Source organism: Budorcas taxicolor, chromosome 5, assembly GCF_023091745.1.
Source record: "Budorcas taxicolor isolate Tak-1 chromosome 5, Takin1.1, whole genome shotgun sequence".
Taxonomy (NCBI): Eukaryota; Metazoa; Chordata; class Mammalia; order Artiodactyla; family Bovidae; genus Budorcas; species Budorcas taxicolor.
In genome coordinates, this window is record NC_068914.1 from 24125522 (window position 1) to 24144738 (window position 19217).

Here is a 19217-nt window from a genome sequence, read left to right on the forward strand (position 1 = left end):
TCTACCGATGCCTTGACAAAACAATATGAAATTTGAACATAAAAGGCAAATCAGAGTAACCTATATAATCAATTTACATACAAAATCAGAGATAAAGAGTTGACTAAAAGAGACAGAATAGCTCCCATTCATTTAGTTGGTAATAGGATACAAGGAAAAAAAAAAAAAAAAAAGGTTGATTAGAAACATTTTGTCAGTGCTTGTCCACCTCATTTTCAATGATTGTATCTTTCTGTCTACAAAAGTAGGTAGTTATAGCTACTGTCTTAGCTTTCAATTTTGTCATGATGCCTTGAAAAATTCTAACATAAGAAACATTTAGTTATAGGTATATTCTGGGACTGGGGCTTCCTTGGTGGTTCAGCAGTAAAGAATCTGCTGCAACTGAGGAGCCGTGGGAGATGCTGGTTCAGTCCCTGGTTTGGAAAGATATCCTGGAGAAGGAAATGGCTATCCACTCCAATATTCTTGCCTAGAGAATCCCATGGACCAAAAAGCCTGGTGAGCCACAGTCCAAGGGGTCGTAAAAAGTCAGACACATTTGAAGTGACTTAGCACGTGTGTGTGCGTGCCGCACACACACATGCACATACACACACACACACACACCATATTCTCTGGGACTAGGGGAATCACACTGTATCCCACCTATCTGTTTCTGCAGATAGACTGTCATTGGTGATGAAATTTCTACACTAGTCAATTGGGGAGGTGTTTGAAATTACTTCTAATACTGGCTCAAATAACATGAAAAAGGTAAATAATGCTGGTAAATTTATGTTTGATTATTCCTGAAGCTTATATTTCCAATGCTGTAAAAATTTGGAAGTGAGGATTAGTGGAGAAACTGGTCCTTTGCCCTAATTTATCTACTTTCCTGGGAACAACACCTTGCTACTTAGGCCTGAAAAGTGTTTCATCATGTGCGTTATCTTCTTTCTCACTTTCCTTTTTCTCTATTCATGTCCCATCACTTTTTCTACTATAGCTTTCCCTCTTTGCCCCATGTATTTCCTTTCCTAAGTTCTGCTAACTCCTCCCATTTAAATAATCACATCTCAGTTTTCTTCAGGCCCTTCCTACCTCTTACAAACGTTTCAACCTCTTGAATCTGCTACTACCTTCAGTTTGATGCCATAAAGGTGGTATCTCCATTCAGGTGGTATCTCCAGGGTTTTCTTGGATGCAGGAAGATGAGCTTTGTCCACCAGAGAAGGGAGGGACAAGGCCTGTCATGAGGGGAAGGCCAAGGTTTCTTCCTCAAGGGGTGTGATTGAATTTATTTCATAGTAACCACAATTTTAAAACAAACCTCATTCTCAAAAGGATTGATTTCTCTCTTCCAGCTCCTTTCTTAATGATCTAGGTGATAAACTTTGCCTGTTAACATAATGCTGATTCTGCTGATGACAAAAGAGTAACCCTGACTTCATTTTATAAAAAGAGCATATCTCCCTTTCTTTGTCTGAATTACATTACAAAACCTCCTCCATGGGAACAAATGGTGTTATGCCAGAAAAGGTTTCCTCCAATAACTAAATTCTCTTTAACCAGAGTATAAGACAGAAGAAAAGGTAGGAATTGAACTGTGACTATCAACCAGAGCTCTAGCATGAAGCTGCTTACATGTTTTGGGCATCCCGCAGCACAACAAATGAGTCTTTAGAGAAAACCTTCCAAGAAACACTGGTCACAAAACAAATGCTTCATGAAAAGCAGATGGGAGTGATATGGCCTTAGTTGACCTAGCTTGGAAAAGTATGCAACATCACTTTCGCTTTAAGTTGATAAGACCAGCCCAGATGCATGTGATGAGAATGAGGCTCCAAATCCTGATGGGGACATAGCAAAGTTACCTTGCAGAAGAGAAGGTGGAATGGGAGGTATAATCTAGTTATTTTTAGAAATGCAATCTGGGACACAAGTCATACCTGCTGGGATCTGCCCAAATTCCTGACCCACGGAATCCATGAACATAATAAACGTTACTGTTTTTCAGCACTAAGTTTTGGATAGTTTGCCATTTAACAATAGATGACCAGAAGAGTAGTTTATGAGACAGTCAGCTGCTGTAGCATTTACTACTGGTTCAGGCAGCACACAATAGCTGACCAGTATAGACCAACTGAAGTGTTCACAGCTTGGAGTCCATAAAATGAGATCCATGATGCTCTAATTTTGGAAAATGAAATGCAGACTTTATTTGAATGCCACAGAGGCCACTATCATGGGGACAAACAGATGCTTCCAAATGATTTAGAGCTTCCTTTATTCTAAGTTTTAATATATATGCACTCACCTTTTAGTTTTGCCATTCTCTATGACTGATACTTACCTTAGTACCTTCTGAAGAAAGATATAACAAGGAAGACTTCTGGGCACTATGATTCTGACCTTTGCCCTTGATTCCATTTTTATTTTATCTTGTGTTGTTGGAAAGGGCGTTTGCTATGACCAGTGCATTCTCTTGACAAAACTCTATTAAATGCCTTTACCCTGCTTCATTCTGTACTCCAAGGGCAAATTTGCTTGTTACTCCAGGTATTTCTTGATTCCCTACTTCTGCATTCCGGTCCCCTATAATGAAAAGGACATCTTTTTTGGGTCCTAGTTCTAGAAGGTCTTATAGGTATTTATAGAACCGTTCAACTTCAGCTTCTTCAGTATTACTGCTCAGGGCATAGACTTGGATTACTGTCATACTGAATGGTTTGCCTTGGAAGGAAACGAACAGATATTCTGTCGTTTTTGAGCTTGCATCCAAGTATAGCGTTTTGGACTCTTTTGTTGACTATGAAGCTACTCCATTTCTTCTAAGGGATTCTTGCCCACAGCAGTAGGTGTAATGGTCATCTGAGTTAAATTCACCCATTCCAGTCCATTTTAGTTCAGTGATTCCTAAAATATTGATGTTCACTCTTGTCATCTCCTGTTTGACCACCTCCAACTTGCCTTGATTCATGAACCTAACATTCCAGGTTCCTATGCTATATTGCTCTTTACAGCATCAGACTTTACTTCCATCACCAGTCACATCCACAGCTGGGTTTGGTTTTTCCTTTGGCTTATCTCTTTTTTGTTTCTGGAGTTATTTCTCCACTTATCTCCAGTAGCATACTGGGCACCTACTGACCTGGGGAGTTCATCTTTCAGTGTCCTATCTTTTTGCCTTTTCATACTGTTCATGGGGTTCTCAAGGCAAGAATACTGAAGAAGTTTGCCATTCCCTTATCCAGTGGACCATGTTTTGTCAGAACTCTCCACCATGACTCGTCCATCTTGGGTGGCCCTATATGGCATGGCTCATAGCATCATTGAGTTAGACAAGGCTATGGTCCATGTGATCAGATTGGTTAGTTTCCTGTGATTGTCGTTTTCAGTGTGTCTGCCCTCTGATGGAGAAGGGTAAGAGGCTTATGGAAGCTTCCTGATGGGAGAGACTGACTGAGGAGGAAATTGGGTCTTGTTCTGGTGGGTGGGGCCATGTTCAGTAAATCTTTAATCCAATTTTCTGTTGATGGGTGGGGCTGTGTTTCCTCTCTGTTATTTACCTGTGGCCAAACTATGATGGAGGTAATGAAGATAATGAGGACCTCCTTCAAAAGGTCCCATGCATGCACTGCTACACTCAGTGCCCCCAGCCCTGCAGCAGGCCACTGCCGACCCATGCCTCCTCCAGAGACTCTTAGACACTTATGGGCAAGTCTGGGTCAGTCTCTTGTGGAGTCACTGCTCCTTTCTCCTGAGTCCTAGTGTGCACAAGTTTTCGTTTGTGCCCAAGAGTTTCTTTCCCAGTCCTGTTCTGGTGGCTCTATGGTGGGGTTAATGGTGACCTCCTCCAAGTGGGCTTATGCCATACAGAGGTCTGCTGCATACAGAGCCCCTGCCCCTGAAGCAGTCCACTGCTGACCTATACCTCCACAGGAGACACTCAAACACAGTTCTGTCTCAGTCTCTGTGGGGTCTCTGGGTCCTGGTGCACATAAGGTTTGTTTGAGCCCTCTGAGAATTGCTGGTGGGTGTGGAGTTTGATTCTAAACGTGAATTCGCCCCTCCTACCTTGTTGCTGGGGCTTCTCCTATGTTTCTGGATGTGGGGTTTATCTCACCACTGTCGCTCAAGCTCAGTGCAATTCCAACAATACAAGAGAAGACTCTACACATGGACATCACCAGATGGTTAATACCGAAATCAGATTTATGATATTCTCTGCACCCAAAGATGGATAAGTTCTATACAGTTAGCAAAAACCAGACCGAGAGCTGACTGTGGCATAGATCGTGAACTCCTTATTGCCAAATTCAGACTTAAATTGAAGAAAGTAGGGAAAACCACTAGACCATTCGGGTATGATCTAAATCAAATCCCTTATGATTATACAGTGGAAGTGGAAAATAGATTAAAAGGATTAGATCTGATAGACAGAGTGCCTGAAGAACTATGGACAGAGCGTCGTGACATTGCACAGGAGGCAGTGATCAAAATCATCGCCAAGGAAAAGAAATGCAATAAGGCAAAATGGTTGTTTGATGAGGACTTACAATTAGCTGTGAATAGAAGAAAAGAGAAAGGCAAAGGAGGAACGAAAGATATACCCACTTGAATGCAGAGTTCCGAAGAATAGCAAAGAAACATAAGAAAGCCTTCCTCAGTGATCAATACAAAGAAATAGAGGAACACAACAGAATGGGAAAGCTTAGCTATCTCTTCAAGAAAATTAGAGATACTAAAAGAACATTTCATACATAGATGTTGACAATAAATGACAGAAATGGTATGGACCTAACAGAAGCAGAAGATATTAAGAAGAGGTGGCAAGAATACATGGAAGGACTATACAGAAAAGATCTGCACAACCCAGATAATCATGATGTTGTGATCACCGACCTAAAGCCAGACATCTTGGAATGCGAAGTGAAGTGGGCCTTAGGAAGCATCACTATGAACAAAGCTGATGAAGGTGGTGGAATCCCAGCTGAGCTCTTTCAAATCCTAAAAGATGATGTTGTGAAACTGCTGCACTCAATATGCCAGCAAATTTGGAAATCTCAGCAGTGGCCACAGGACTGGGAAAGGTTAGTTCTCATTATAATCCCAAAGAAAGGCAATGCCAAAGAATGCTCGAACTATTGCACAATTGCTGTCAGCCCAACATGCTGCTCAAAAGCAATGCTCAAAATTCTCCAAGCCAGGCTTCAACAGTACATGAACCATGAACTTCCAGATGTTCAAGCTTGTTTTAGAAAAGGCAGAAGAATCAGAGATAAAATTGCCAACATCCATTGGATCATCAAAAAAGCAAGAAAGTTCCAGAAAAATAGCTACTTCTGCTTTATTGACTTTGCAAAGCCTTTGATTGTGTGGATCACAACAAACTGTGGAAAATTCTTCAAGAGATGGGAATACCAGACTAGCTGACCTGCCTCCTGAGAAATATGTATGCAGGTCAAGAAGCCACAGTTCGAACTGGACATGGAACAACAGACTGGTTCCAAATCAGGAAAGAAGTACATCAAGGCTGTATATTGTCACCCTGCTTATTTAAGTTATATGCAGAATACATCATGAGAAACGCTGGGCTGGATGAAGCACAAGCTGGAATCAAGATTGCCAGGAGAAAGAACAATAACCTCAGATTTGCAGATGACACCACCCTTTTGGCAGAAAGCAAAGAGGAACTAAAGAGCCTCTTTATGAAAGTGAAAGAGGAGAGTGAAAAAGTTGGCGTAAAGCTCAACATTCAGAAAACTAAGATCATGGCATCTGGTCCCATCACTTCATGGCAAAGAGATGGGGAAACAGTGGAAATAGTGACAAACTTTATTTTTTTGAGCTCCAAAATCACTGCACATGGTGACTGCAGCCTTGAAATTAAAAAATGCTTACTCCTCAGAAGAAAAGTTTATGACCAACCTAGATAGCATACGAAAAAGCAGAGACATTATTTTACAAACAATGGTCCATCTAGTCAAGGCTATGGTTTTTTCAGTAGTCATGTATGGATGTGAGAGTTGGAGTATAAGAAAGCTAAGAACTGAAGAACTGAAGCTTTTGAACTGTGGTGTTGGAGAAGACTCTTGGGAGTCCCTTGCACTGCAAGATCAAAACCATCAATCCTCAAGGAAATCAGTCCTGAATATTATTTGGAAGGACTGATGCTGAAGCTGAAGCTCCAATACTTTGGCCACCTGATATGAAGAACTCAGTCATTTGAAAAGATCATGATGATTGGAAAGATTGAAGGCAGGAGGAGAAGGGGATGACAGAGGCTGAGATGGTTGGATGGCATCATTAACTCAATGGACATGAGATTGAGTAACCTCCAGGAGTTAGTGTTGTACAGGGAGGCCTGGTGTGCTTCAGTCCATGGGGTCGCAAACAGTCTGACACATCTGATCAACTGAACTGAACTGATCACTTTTGTTTAATTTTTTCATGGATACATTTATTTTTTAAATATAAATTTATTTATTTTAATTGGAGGTTAATTACTTTACAATATTGTATTGGTTTTGCCATACATCAACATGTATCCACCACAGGTATACATGTGTTCCCCATCCTGAACCCCTCTCCCTCCTCCCTCCCCATACAAAATAATTTTAGAAAACATTATAGCATTACTTCCTACTTGCTTTTTTTCTCATTTTATCAGTATGAGAAAAGCACATTTTTTAAAAGCATTTATTCAAAAGTATATTCCAACTGTAATTTCTTTACAGTCTAGCTGAGCACTCCCTGCTAGACAAATAACTGAACTTCTTCCCCTAAAACTCACTGAGAAGGCAGCTACTTATAAGTTGATGTCACATGTAGCCATGCTATAACAAAGGAAAATAAATATTTCTGTTCATGTGTATACACTCACACAGTCACTCACATATACTCATATATGGGAAAGTGGTTATTGTGTTATATACATAAATACATATATGCATCAATAGATTAATATAATGTACATACATATACTAGCAAATATATATATATATATATATATATATATATATATATATACGACTTATCCTTGAACTTATTTTCCTTTTTCTAAATTTAGGTTTCTAAATTTAGGTTTCTGATTCATTCCTATCAACTTGTAAGCTTTTCTACTTAGGGTCTGTCTTTGAAAAATTGATCCATTCTCTGTGCACTTATTAAATCAAGATTCTGGTCATAAAATATTTTGGACTGTGAGGAGAAGTTTCAACTTAAGTAAGATAAGTTTCAACTCAAAAGGATTCTATGTAGTCACCTTTAAATTCTTATTATGACTTCCCTGTATCTCAGTGCACCTCTTTCTACTGTGAATGTTTATTATCTAAGTAGTTGCAAGGAATATAAAAGAAAGATGGGAAGGGTTACTTTTCAGCTTGGAAATGTGCATTGTTTTACCTTCTACAAATCAAGACTACAGATACAAGCAGTCTAAATTTTTACCATCACTCAAAATATCTATCATATTATATACTTCTGTCTATAAATATATGTAGATGGTGTGTGTATATAGAAATTTATATATAATAGATTATAATACAGCAATTATTGGTTTCAGAACAAATATATGTGATTTGAAATAAATTTCTATGATAAATTTAAAAGTAAATATATAATTATATCTAATCTATATAAAATTACCTACATAATTTTTTTCTGAAAACTGCTCTATGTTTCAGAATGGTAAATGTTGTGACTATTGTCTGATGCTAATATAGAAATGCCCCAGTATTTTTAATGGCTATGAATGTAGACTGAATTCATTATTTATTTTCACTTTCCTTTATAAATATGACCTTAGGAAAATTATTTATCATCTGTAATTTTAAGTTTCCTCATTTCTAAAATAAAAGAAATAATAATTCTGAAGAAGAAATTAAGGAATTAATGTAAAGCTACTAGAATTTAGAAAAGCAGTTTGTATATTTCTTAGAATACTTTCTGGTACATAGTGAACATTTGGTACTATTAAGTGTGGTTATTAGTAGTATAATCCATATAGAATTTTTGAGTGAAATTTGTCCAAATTTTAAAGTAGCTTGATATATGCAGTCAAATTTCCATCCAACTCTTACTCTCATCATCATGTGCAAACAGGAAATATAAATATAATATACCTTAAGATATTTTAAAGTCATTTCCAAATAATTTTAGCTTTATTGTTTTAACATATGCACAAAAGGGGATTTTTAAATGATTTAAGTAAACTGCCATACATTTTTGTTTGATATTTAAATAATTTAATGTTGCCATCTCATGTATTTGCAAGGAAACTATTCCTTTTGTTGAATGACAGAAAATTGCTTCATTACAATTTATTGTGCTATATGCTTCTCAGCATATACTTGGACAAATCCCTCTTTGGCTGTTAGTGATTACAGGCTCAGAACAAGACTCTATTTTAAACTTCAACTCACTCCAGTATTCTTGCTGGGAGAATCCCAGGGACGGCGGAGCCTGGTGGGCTGCCGTCTATGGGGTTGCACAGAGTCGGACACGACTGAAGTGACTTAGCAGCAGCAAATCAATAATAACTGTTATGTAAATTTACTGCCAGAAATGTCATGGAATCTGGCATTTCACAGGTAAAAAATGCACTAAAGACTTGGAGTTATGCACTGTCAGAATTTGTTTATGCTCCAACCCTTTTGTTCTCATGGATATCTGATAATTAATAGATACTGATTTCATTAAATATTTAAACTCCAGGATTTATTTGCTAAAATTACAGTAGCTATTTCCCCCACCTGCCCAGACAGTGTTTGAAAGCAATATCCCCACCCCCCAACCAAAAGGCACATTATTTGAAAACACTTTCAGTTTCAGGTTGGAACAGCAAAGTAATTCAATATGAACTGATGTAAAAATAAAATAGTTTCAATTTTGTTCTTATTGCTGGACTTTTCCTGTGCTTCTTGATTTAGTGGTCATCATAAATGTTTAAAGTGAGTTAACTGTTTTATGTCATACAGGGCAGGCTATATCTTCACTTTAAAGAGATCTCTGTAAATAAAAAGAACTCTAAGATAGCCGTTAAAATGAGTCAAGTAGGAAAATTTATACTCTTTCTGGTGTCTTTGTGTTCTGGTGGTTGCCAGGTGCCAGAGCATCTGCTCTGGAAGTTGTTGATGTCACACAGCAGCAGGAGAAGAACACTTGATTTTCCATAATTGATTTTATTCTTTAGAATGTGGATGTCTGCCTCTGTTTTTACAAGAAGACTTAATGGAGTTTTATAGATATTTTTAAAATGTCGACAGTCATGCTTACAGTTTTAGGCACTCTGCTTGCTAGAGGTGGAATTGTCAGGGTAAATAGGAGGCTAACTGGGGGAGACCTTGTATCATCAATGCCTGAAGGGAACTAGTCAGAAACCAAACAATTAGTGGTTACTTGTGGATGTCAGAAGCTCTAGCAAACAGACAGTCAATTATTAAATGGGTTTTGCCACCAGGTGAATGTACTTAAGTGTAGGCAGTATGAAATTGCAATCAAACTGATCAAATGACATTTTTTTACTGAGGAGTGAAATAGGGACTTGGTAGAGAACAGTATCTGCAAGTTAAACTAAAATGATCATCAGCTTGACATGAATAAATTACTTTTTTCCTTAAGAAAAAAAAATTAATCAACTCAGTATGGATTAACTCCTTAAGTTTTGCCAGGAGTTTCTAAATAAATCCAATAAATATTCTATTTTCATCTTTAAATTGTTTTTTAACATTAAAAATATAAACAACTGAACTGAGTTCTGACACTTGGCAGCAAGCCACTCACATTTATTCTCTTCTCCTTTGTCTCCTACACACTCCCTTGTCCTAATAATAAGCATCATTTTAAGGAATTACTTACTCCTTTATTGGCTGGCCTCAGAACTTGGTCGATTCTTACTGGATTAGAATTATTAATTTAGGAAGGATACATTGCAATTGAGTCCAAATCCATTATGAAACATTAATAAAGACAGTGATAACACGCCAGTCTCATTACAATCCATGAAGTCTCAATTGTGTAATAAGGTTCTATTAGTAAAAACTAGAAAAATATAGCACTTAAATATTGAGGAAATTAAGAACTATGCAAAGATATTTCAGTAATGACCAAAGTTTCACCTAATGAAGCACAAAGAGAAAAACATTTCATCTCCTAACCTTATATAATGTCATGCTATGGGGCAACTTTTCTGATTCCAAGGTAAGGATGGGGATTTGTATCTGACTTACTTAAGTTGATTATATGTTAATAAAATTAGAAACCTTTAATAGGAGATACAATAATCCCACTCTTTCAGATACTTCTTAAGGGAAATTTTGCTATTTGAGTTATAGGAAAATTTTTATAAGGAAGAATCTCTTAGTTGATGACAAAATAAACTGAAATTAGGCAAAATTAATTTGGAGAGAATGAACAGATGGCCAAACAGTGGATTTTTAACTTAACCTTTTTAATTGATGGCAAATGTCACAGAAAGCTATTCACTATTTTCTTATCAGAACTGCAAAGTGGAAAAACAAGATTGTATGGCTAAATATTTCAGCCTCCACCTCTAAAATCTGTATCATGTCAGGGGTGCTAAAACAAGTAAAAAGACTAGCAAATCAAAGAAGAATATATCACATAAAGAATAAAATATAACAAACTTTAGAAATATGATCTAGTAGTTTAACAAAAGAGTATTCCAGAATTCTGAAACATGCAAACAGAAGATGCCTTTTCTTCACCTTGAAAACAATTTTTAATCAATAATGAAAACAAAGCAAAACAAAAAAGCAACTAAAAGCTGTCATCATGTTATAATCAATTATTGGCAATTTATAATAAAATAAAACTTGGTTTTGAAATACCATAGGCTTAATAATAAAGACATTTTTATTAAAATGCAGCTATATTTTTATATAATTGCCAACATCTGTTGGATCATCAAAAAAGCACGAGAATACCAGAAAAAACATCTATTTCTGCTTTATTGATTATACCAAAGACTCTTTGTAGATCACAACAAACTGTGGGAAATTCTTCAAGATATAAGAATAAAAGTCCACCTTACCTGCTTCCTGAGAAATCTGTATGCAGGTCAAGAAGCAATAGTTAGAACTGGATATTGAACAATGGACTGGTTCCAAATTGGGAAAGGAGTACGTCAAGGCTGTATATTGTCACCCTGCTTATTTAACTTCAATGCAGAGTACATCATGTAAAATATCAGGCTGGATGAAGCACAAGCTGGAAACAAGATTGCTGGGAGAAATATCGAAAACCTCAGATATGCAGATGACACCACACTTATGGCAGAAATTGAAGAAGAACTAAAGAGCCTCTTGATGAAAGTGAAAGAGGAGAGTGAAAGAGTTGGCTTAAAAGATAACAATCAGAAAACAAAGATCATGGCATCTGGTCCCGTCACTTCATGGCAAATAGATGGGGAAACAATGGAAACAGTGAGAGTTTATTTTTGGGGGCTCCAAAATCCTTGCATATGGTGACTGCAGTCATGAAATTAAAAGATGCTTGCTCCTTGAAAGAAAAACTATGACCAACCTAGACAGCATGTTAAAAAGCAGAGACATTATTTTGCCAGCAAAGTTCCATCTAGTCAAAGCTATGGTTTTTCCAGTAGTCATGTATGGATGTGAGCGTTGGACTATAAAGAAAGCTGAGTGCAGAAGAATTGATGCTTTTGAACTTTGGTGTTGGAGAAAACTCTTGAGAGATCCTTGGACTGCAAGGGGACCAAACCAGTCAATTTTCAAGGAAATCAGTCCTGAATATTCATTGGAAGGACTGAGGCTGAAGCTTAAGCTCCAATACTTTGGCCACCTGATGCAGAGAACTGACTCTTTGAAAAAGACCCTGATGCTGGGAAAGATTGAAGTCAGGAGAAGGGGACAACAGAGGATGAGATGATTGGATGTTATCACCAACTCAATGGACATGAGTTTGAGCAAGCTCTGGGAGTTGATGGTGGACATGGAAGCCTGGTGTGTTGCAGTACATGGTGTTGCAAAGAGTTGGACACGAATGAGTGACTAAATGGAACTGATACTTTTATCAATATATATCATGCCTGTGATATGAATACAAAAATATTTATCAAATGTGTAATTATAGTAAGTAGGTAAAAGATTCAAATCATTCTTTGTTTATTTTATTCTAGTAGAAAGAGTAAAATATTTTTATAAAATTATTTTGTATATTCATTTTATTTTTAATTATAAATTATACACATCACATGAAATATTAAAATATACTGCCAAGGGTAAGATTGACAACCACAGTCTTTTCTTTTATATGGATATAATCATAAGTAGCGTCAAGAAGGGCCTTCCTATGTGGCTCAGTGACAAAGAATCTGTCTGCCAATGTAGGAGCCCAGATTTGATCCTTGGGTCTGAAAGATCCCCTGGAGAAGGAAATTGCAACCCACTCCAGTATTTTTGCCTGGAGAATCCCATGGACAGACAAGCCTGGTGCATGGTGCAATACAGTCCATGGGGTAGCAAAAAGTCTGAGGTGATGGTGCCTGAGCACACACACACCTTCTCTAGTGTTCAAGATATTAGTATCTAGTGAGTTAACATACTTCAAGTATTTAAAATTATACATAATTTGTATAATGAAGAGTTTGAATTGTCCAGGGGGATTTCTAGCCTTTGTCTTCACCTTCTCCTAATTACTCTCTTGCCCCTGAATATTGTGTGTGATATGCATGTTTTGGCTTATACAAGAACTTTGAGTCATACTGAATGGTCTTAAAAATGTGACTTCAGATGGAGCTTTGGTTCATGTGATATGAATCAACCTGGAAACCAAAATCAGTCATGTGCACAATCAATCTATCAATCATGTCTACACAATGGAACATTAATAAAACTTTGGGCACTAAAGCTTGGGTGAACTGTTCTGGTTGTCAATATTCTGAGCATATTGTCACACATCAGCATAGGAACAGCAATGTGTTCTCACTCCAGGGAGAGAGGTCTATGTTAGAACACTCTGAGATTTGATCTGTGAATCTTACTCTGGCTTATTTTAATCTGTATCCTTTCCTTGTGATAAACTTTGGCAGTGGATGTAACAGCTTTCATTTACTTCTGTGGGTTTATCTAACGAGTTAACAAAACTGAGGAAGATTTTGGAAACCATTTGAATATACCTGTGGTATCAGAATTGAGGACAATACTGGGGACTCTGCCCTCTAACGCTATTATTGGCCTAAACTCTTTATAATCACTATTCATATACTACATGTTTCACTAGTGTTTAGTACATTTATGTACACTTAGTGCTTACACAAAATTAATGTAAGCCATCTATAAAATAAATCTGACAATTTTAAAAGTACTGTTAATTTTCATCAATTGTTATCACTACTCCCAATAATATACTGTTTGAGCCCACACTTTAATATATGTCTAATTTACTACATTCTTTGCAGCTAGAGATGGAGAAACTCTATAGAGTCAACAAAAACAAGACCAGGAGCTGACTGTGGCTCAGATCATGAACTCTTTATTACCAAATTCAGAAAAAAATGGAAGAAAGTAGGGAAAACGACTAGACCATTCAGGTATGACCAAAATCAAATCCCTTATGACTATACAGTGGAAGTGAGAAATAGATTTGAGGGACTAGATCTGATAGAGAGAGTGCCTGATGAACTATGGACAGAGGTTTGTGACATTGTACAGGAGACAGGGATCAAGACCATCCCCATGGAAAAGAAATGCAAAAAAGCAAAATGGATGTCTGGGAAGGCATTACAAATAGCTGTGAAAAGAAGAGAAGTGAAAAGCAAAGGAGAATAGGTAAGATATCAGCATCTGAATGCAGAGTTCCAAAGACTAACATAGAAATAGAAGAAAGATTTCCTCAGCGATCAATGCAAAGAAATAGAGGAAAACAACAGAATGGGGAAAGACTAGAGATCTCGTCAAGAAAATTAGAGATACCAAGAGAACATTTCATGCAAAGATGGGCTCAATAAAGGGCAAAAATGGTATAGACCTAACAGAAGCAGAAGATATTAAGAAGAGGTGTCAAGAAGAGTTGTACAGAAGAACTATACAAAAAAGATCTTCATGGCCCAGATAATCACGATGGTGTGATCAATCACCTAGAGCCAGACATCCTGGAATGTGAAGTCAAGTGGGCATTAGAAAACATCACTAGGAACAAAGCTAGTGGAGGTGATGGAATTCCAGTTGAGTCCTTAAAAGGTGATGCTGTGAAAGTGCTGCACTCAATATGTCGGCAAGTTTGGAAAACCCAGCAGTGGCCACAAGACTGGAAATGTCAGTTTTCATTCCAATCCCAAAGAAAGGCAATGCCGAAGCATGCTCAAACTACCGCACAATTGCACTCATCTCACATGCCAGTAAAGAAATGCTCAAAATTCTCCAAGCCAGGCTTAAGCAATACATAAACCATGAACTTCCAGATGTTCAAGCTGGTTTTAGAAAAGGCAGAAGAACCAGAGATCAAATTGCCAACATCTGCTGGATCATGGAAAAAGCAAGAGAGTTCCAGAAAAACATCTATTTCTGCTTTATTGTCTATGTCAAAGCCTTTGACTGTGTGGATCACAATAAACTGTGGAAAATTCTGAAAGAGATGGGAATACCAGACCACCTGACCTGCCTCTTGAGAAACCTATATGCAGGTCAGGAAGCAACAGTTAGAACTGGACATAGATCAACAGACTGGTTTCAAATAGGAAAAGGAGTACATCAAGTCTGTATATTGTAACCCTGCTTATTTAACTTATATGCAGAGTACATCATGAGAAACACTGGACTGGAAGAAACACAAGCTGGAATCAAGATTGCTGGGAGAAATATTAATAACCTCAGATATGCAGATGACACCACCCTTATGGCAGAACGTAAAGAGGAACTAAAGAGCCTCTTGATGAAACTGAAAGTGGAGAGTGAAAAAGTTGGCTTAAAGCTCAACATTCAGAAAATGAAGATCATGGCATCTGGTCCCATCACTTCATGGCAAAAAGATGAGGAAACAGTGGAAACAGAATCCAACATTATTTTTTGGGGCTCCAAAATCACTGCAGATGGTGATTGCAGCCATGAAGTTAAAAGACACTTACTCCTTGGAAGAAAAGTTATCACCAACCTAGATAGTATATTCAAAAGCAGAGACATTACTTTGCCAACAAATGTCTGTTTAGTAATGGCTATGGTTTTTCCAGTGGTCATGTATGGATGTGAGAGTTGGACTGTGAAGAAAGCTGAGCACCGAAGAATTGATGCTTTTGAACTGTGGTGTTGGAGAAGACTCTTGAGAGTGCCTTGGACTGCAAGGAGATCCAACCAGTCCCTTCTGAATGAGATCAGCCCTGGGTGTTCATTGGAAGGACTGATGCTAAAGCTGAAACTCCAATACTTTGGCCACCTAATGCAAAGAGTGGACTCATTGGAAAAGACCCTGATGCTGGTAGTAATTGGGGGCAGGAGGAGAAGGGAACACCGAGGGTGAGATGGCTGGATGGCATCACTGACTCGATGGATATGAGTTTGAGTAAACTCTGGGAGTTGGTGATGGACAGGGAGGCCTGGTGTGCTGTGATTCATGGGGTCACAAAGAGTCGGACACGACTGAGTGATTGAACTGAACTGAACTGAACTGAATGTGTGTGGGAATTCAGTTGGTTTTAGTAAACTATCCTATTAAATGGCAATAGAATTTAACTCTTCTGATCCAAAGTTATATCCACACATGGGTGTTACCCAGCCCCCAACAACCCCAAGTCTTTGTCCTCTATTCGTACTTCTTTTCTGTTGCTTACAATTGCTCTATGGAAAAGCTCCTGTCCCCAGTCAATTTTTGTTTTTTTCTCATCACTGCCTATGGCTTAATTCCCAGTCTCCATCAATCTTTTGAGGCAAGTCCCACATAGGCTACCGTTTGTATTAATGCTAATAAGAGGATAGTTGTGAAGGAAAGCTGTCTAATGGCACAGAGCCCTAGTCTGTGGGGAATGCTTAAGTGGCTAAAAATTTGCTCTTTGAGGTATTATCATCACCACCATAGAAGGTAATCCCTCTATTTGTATATTGGTCTACTCTCGGCCATGAAGATAACAAAAAAGAGGTGTTCAATAACCATTGTAACCTAGCTAATTCACCTGCATGGGACAGGGTAAAGAAGACTGATAGCTCTCTTTGAAAGACAGGACTCTTAGGCCTGCCTAGCAGAAACAGAACCAGTTAAAACCAACAATAGACATAGTTGGAGTAGAATTCTATAGGTCCTCAGTTCCTAGGTTCAAAGATTCTAAAGAAATTTCCCAGGGAGTTGGGACAGTAGGTAGAATGAAGAGCACTCAGAAAATTAAAGAATTTGATGAAAAATGTGAAAAACTTTTATGTCTTCACAGTCAATACAAACCACAAAGGTATATATGGATTAAATATTAATCTTGGCTAGAATCACTGTTTTATTGACTATTTACCTATTATTAATTATTTTACCCTTATAATTTAATGAATAAAAGTTAAAAAGTGGAGTGGTGCAAAACAATAAGACTTTTACTAGTGTATAAAATTGTCTTATAGGACCTTAACACATTTCCTTTCCTAATAAGAAAGCTATCTCCCAAACTGTGTTTCAGAAAGGACCTCCAAAGTCAAATTAGGTCATCATTTGAGTAGAACTGATGCCAGAAAACACAGCTGCTTCTGGAATATTTTTCAGCAAAAGGAAGAATACCCTCTGAGTCTTCTCAAATTAAATCTTTGTCACAGGCCTTTGTGTGTTTTAAAGGGAAACCTATAATCAAAGGTCCAATCATTAGAAACTTTGGACATAATATCAGGATTGCAATGCAACCATTCAAGCTCTCAAGGCCAGAGTAAATACTGCCTATCTGTGGCTAAGAAAATAATAAAGTCCAGATGATGCACCGAAGATAGTTCAGTTACCCCACTGAAGGTTGCTATCTCCAGTCAATTCTCCCTGCTATCCAGCGATAACACACAGCATCTGTTTGTTTGTTTGTTTCCTCACTACCATAGCATTTCTGGGTACGATATTAAATTATTACCAATAGGTTAAATGAGGATAGGTATTTCAGAAGGAATGGATGCACAGTTTTAATACTTCAAATGAGACTAGTAAACATAGGAATGGAGACCTATACCGTAAAAAGATAATACTGAACAAAGTAGGACTGTTTTCATTTTAGAAATGGTTGCAAAGAAATAAAATTATTGAGGAATCTGGAAAGATTTCAATTAAGAAAATAATGGGAAGACTTTCCCCTACCTCTTGGGGTAGTAAAATAGATCTAGGTTCACCCAACTTGAACAGGCAACCCCATCTTGTAGTCTTAAAATAATTGTGTAGAAAATTGTAAGAAACACATAAATTTTAGAAGATAGCCAAAACCTAATTCTAACATTTTATTGAGAAAAGTAGAAAAGTACAGATAGGTTGCCATTTTATTTCAAAGAAATTCTGACCTAAGCCTGAAGGAACTTGCTTGCTATCAAAATGAAACACTACTGCAACTTAAGAGATAGGATTCACATTTTTCGAACTTTGCTTAAGCCACCTCTGGGGCATTAGCACCTTTAGTTTTAACTTTTTGTTAACTAAGAAAATTCCCAGAATTTCATGATATTTTTGTTTGTCAGCTTTAATTTCAAAGTTTAACACTGCAAATATGTGAAGCAAAATAATGACAAAATATAATAACAGTAATAATAATAATAAAGTACAGTGAATTTTATGCTAATCTATCATACTGTATGCATCCCTACCAACTATCTCATCTTTGAAATAGATGGGGAAAAATAAAGAGTACTGAAAATACTGGATTCTCATGAGATCCCCATATTTCTGAACTTGTTATCACTATTCTACAAATGAGGAATCAAGATTCATTTAAGTGTTTTTACAAAGCTCATACAACTAATAGATTCAGAAGCTGGAAATTCAAGCATATACATGATCTTATACCTTGTGTGCTTTCCTCTAAACTTTGCTGTCTACCAAACAATTACGTGATCCTAATCAAAAGGAAACAGCATATTCTCTGTAGTGAGCAACAAATAAAGAGAACCAAGTCAGACCTGAGTAAAATGGTAAAGGAAACCAGATGTAATTGTGGTGGGATAATTTATTGACATCCCTGTTTCTCCTCTACTTGTACTGATAAAGTTAACAAGGTTACCACATCATATGTCCTTTAGACGCTAAGTAAATTATAAATGGTTCCAAATAGGAAAAGGAATACATCAAGGCTGTATTTTGTCACCGTGCTTATTTAACCTATATGCAGAGTACATCATGAGAACGCTGGGCTGGAAGAAGCACAAGCTGGAATCAAGATTGCTGGGAGAAATATCAATAACCTCAGACATGCAGATGACACCGCCCTTATGGCAGAAAGTGAAGAGGAACTAAAAAGCCTCTTGAAAGTGAAAGAGGAGAGTGAAAAAGTTGACTTAAAGCTCAACATTCAGAAAACAAAGATCATGGCATCTGGTCCCATCACTTCATGGCAAATAGATGGGGAAACAGTGGAAACAACATCAGACTTTATTTTTGGGGGCTCCACAATCACTGCAGATGGTGACTGCAGCCATGAAATTAAAAGACGCTTACTCCTTGGAAGAAAAGTTATCACCAACCTAGATAGCATATTCAAAAGCAGAGACAAAGGACCAACAAAGGCCCATTTAGTCAAGGCTATGGTTTTTCCAGTGGTCATGTATGGATGTGAGAGTTGGACTGTGAAGAAAGCTGAGCGCCAAAGAATTGATGCTTTTGAACTGTGGTGTTGGAGAAGACTCTCGAGAGTCCCTTGGACTGCAAGGAGATCCAACCAGTCCATACTGAAGGAGATCAGCCCTGGGTGTTCTTTGGAAGGAATGATGCTGAAGCTGAAATTCCAGTACTTTGGCCACCTCATGCTAAGCGTTGACTCATTGGAAAAGACTCTGATGCTGGGAGGGATTTGGGGCAGGAGGAGAAGGGGACAACAGAGGATGAGATGCCTGGATGGCATCACCAACTCATGGAGGTGAGTCTGAGTGAACTCCGGGAGTTGGTGATGGACGGAGAGGCCTGGAGTTCTGCGATTCATGGGGTCACAAAGAGTCGGACACAACTGAGCAACTGAACTGAACTGAACTGAACTGGAATTATAAAGTTACCAAGAAGAAACTGGAGATAACAAATATCCAAGTTGAAGACATAATGCTTGGTGT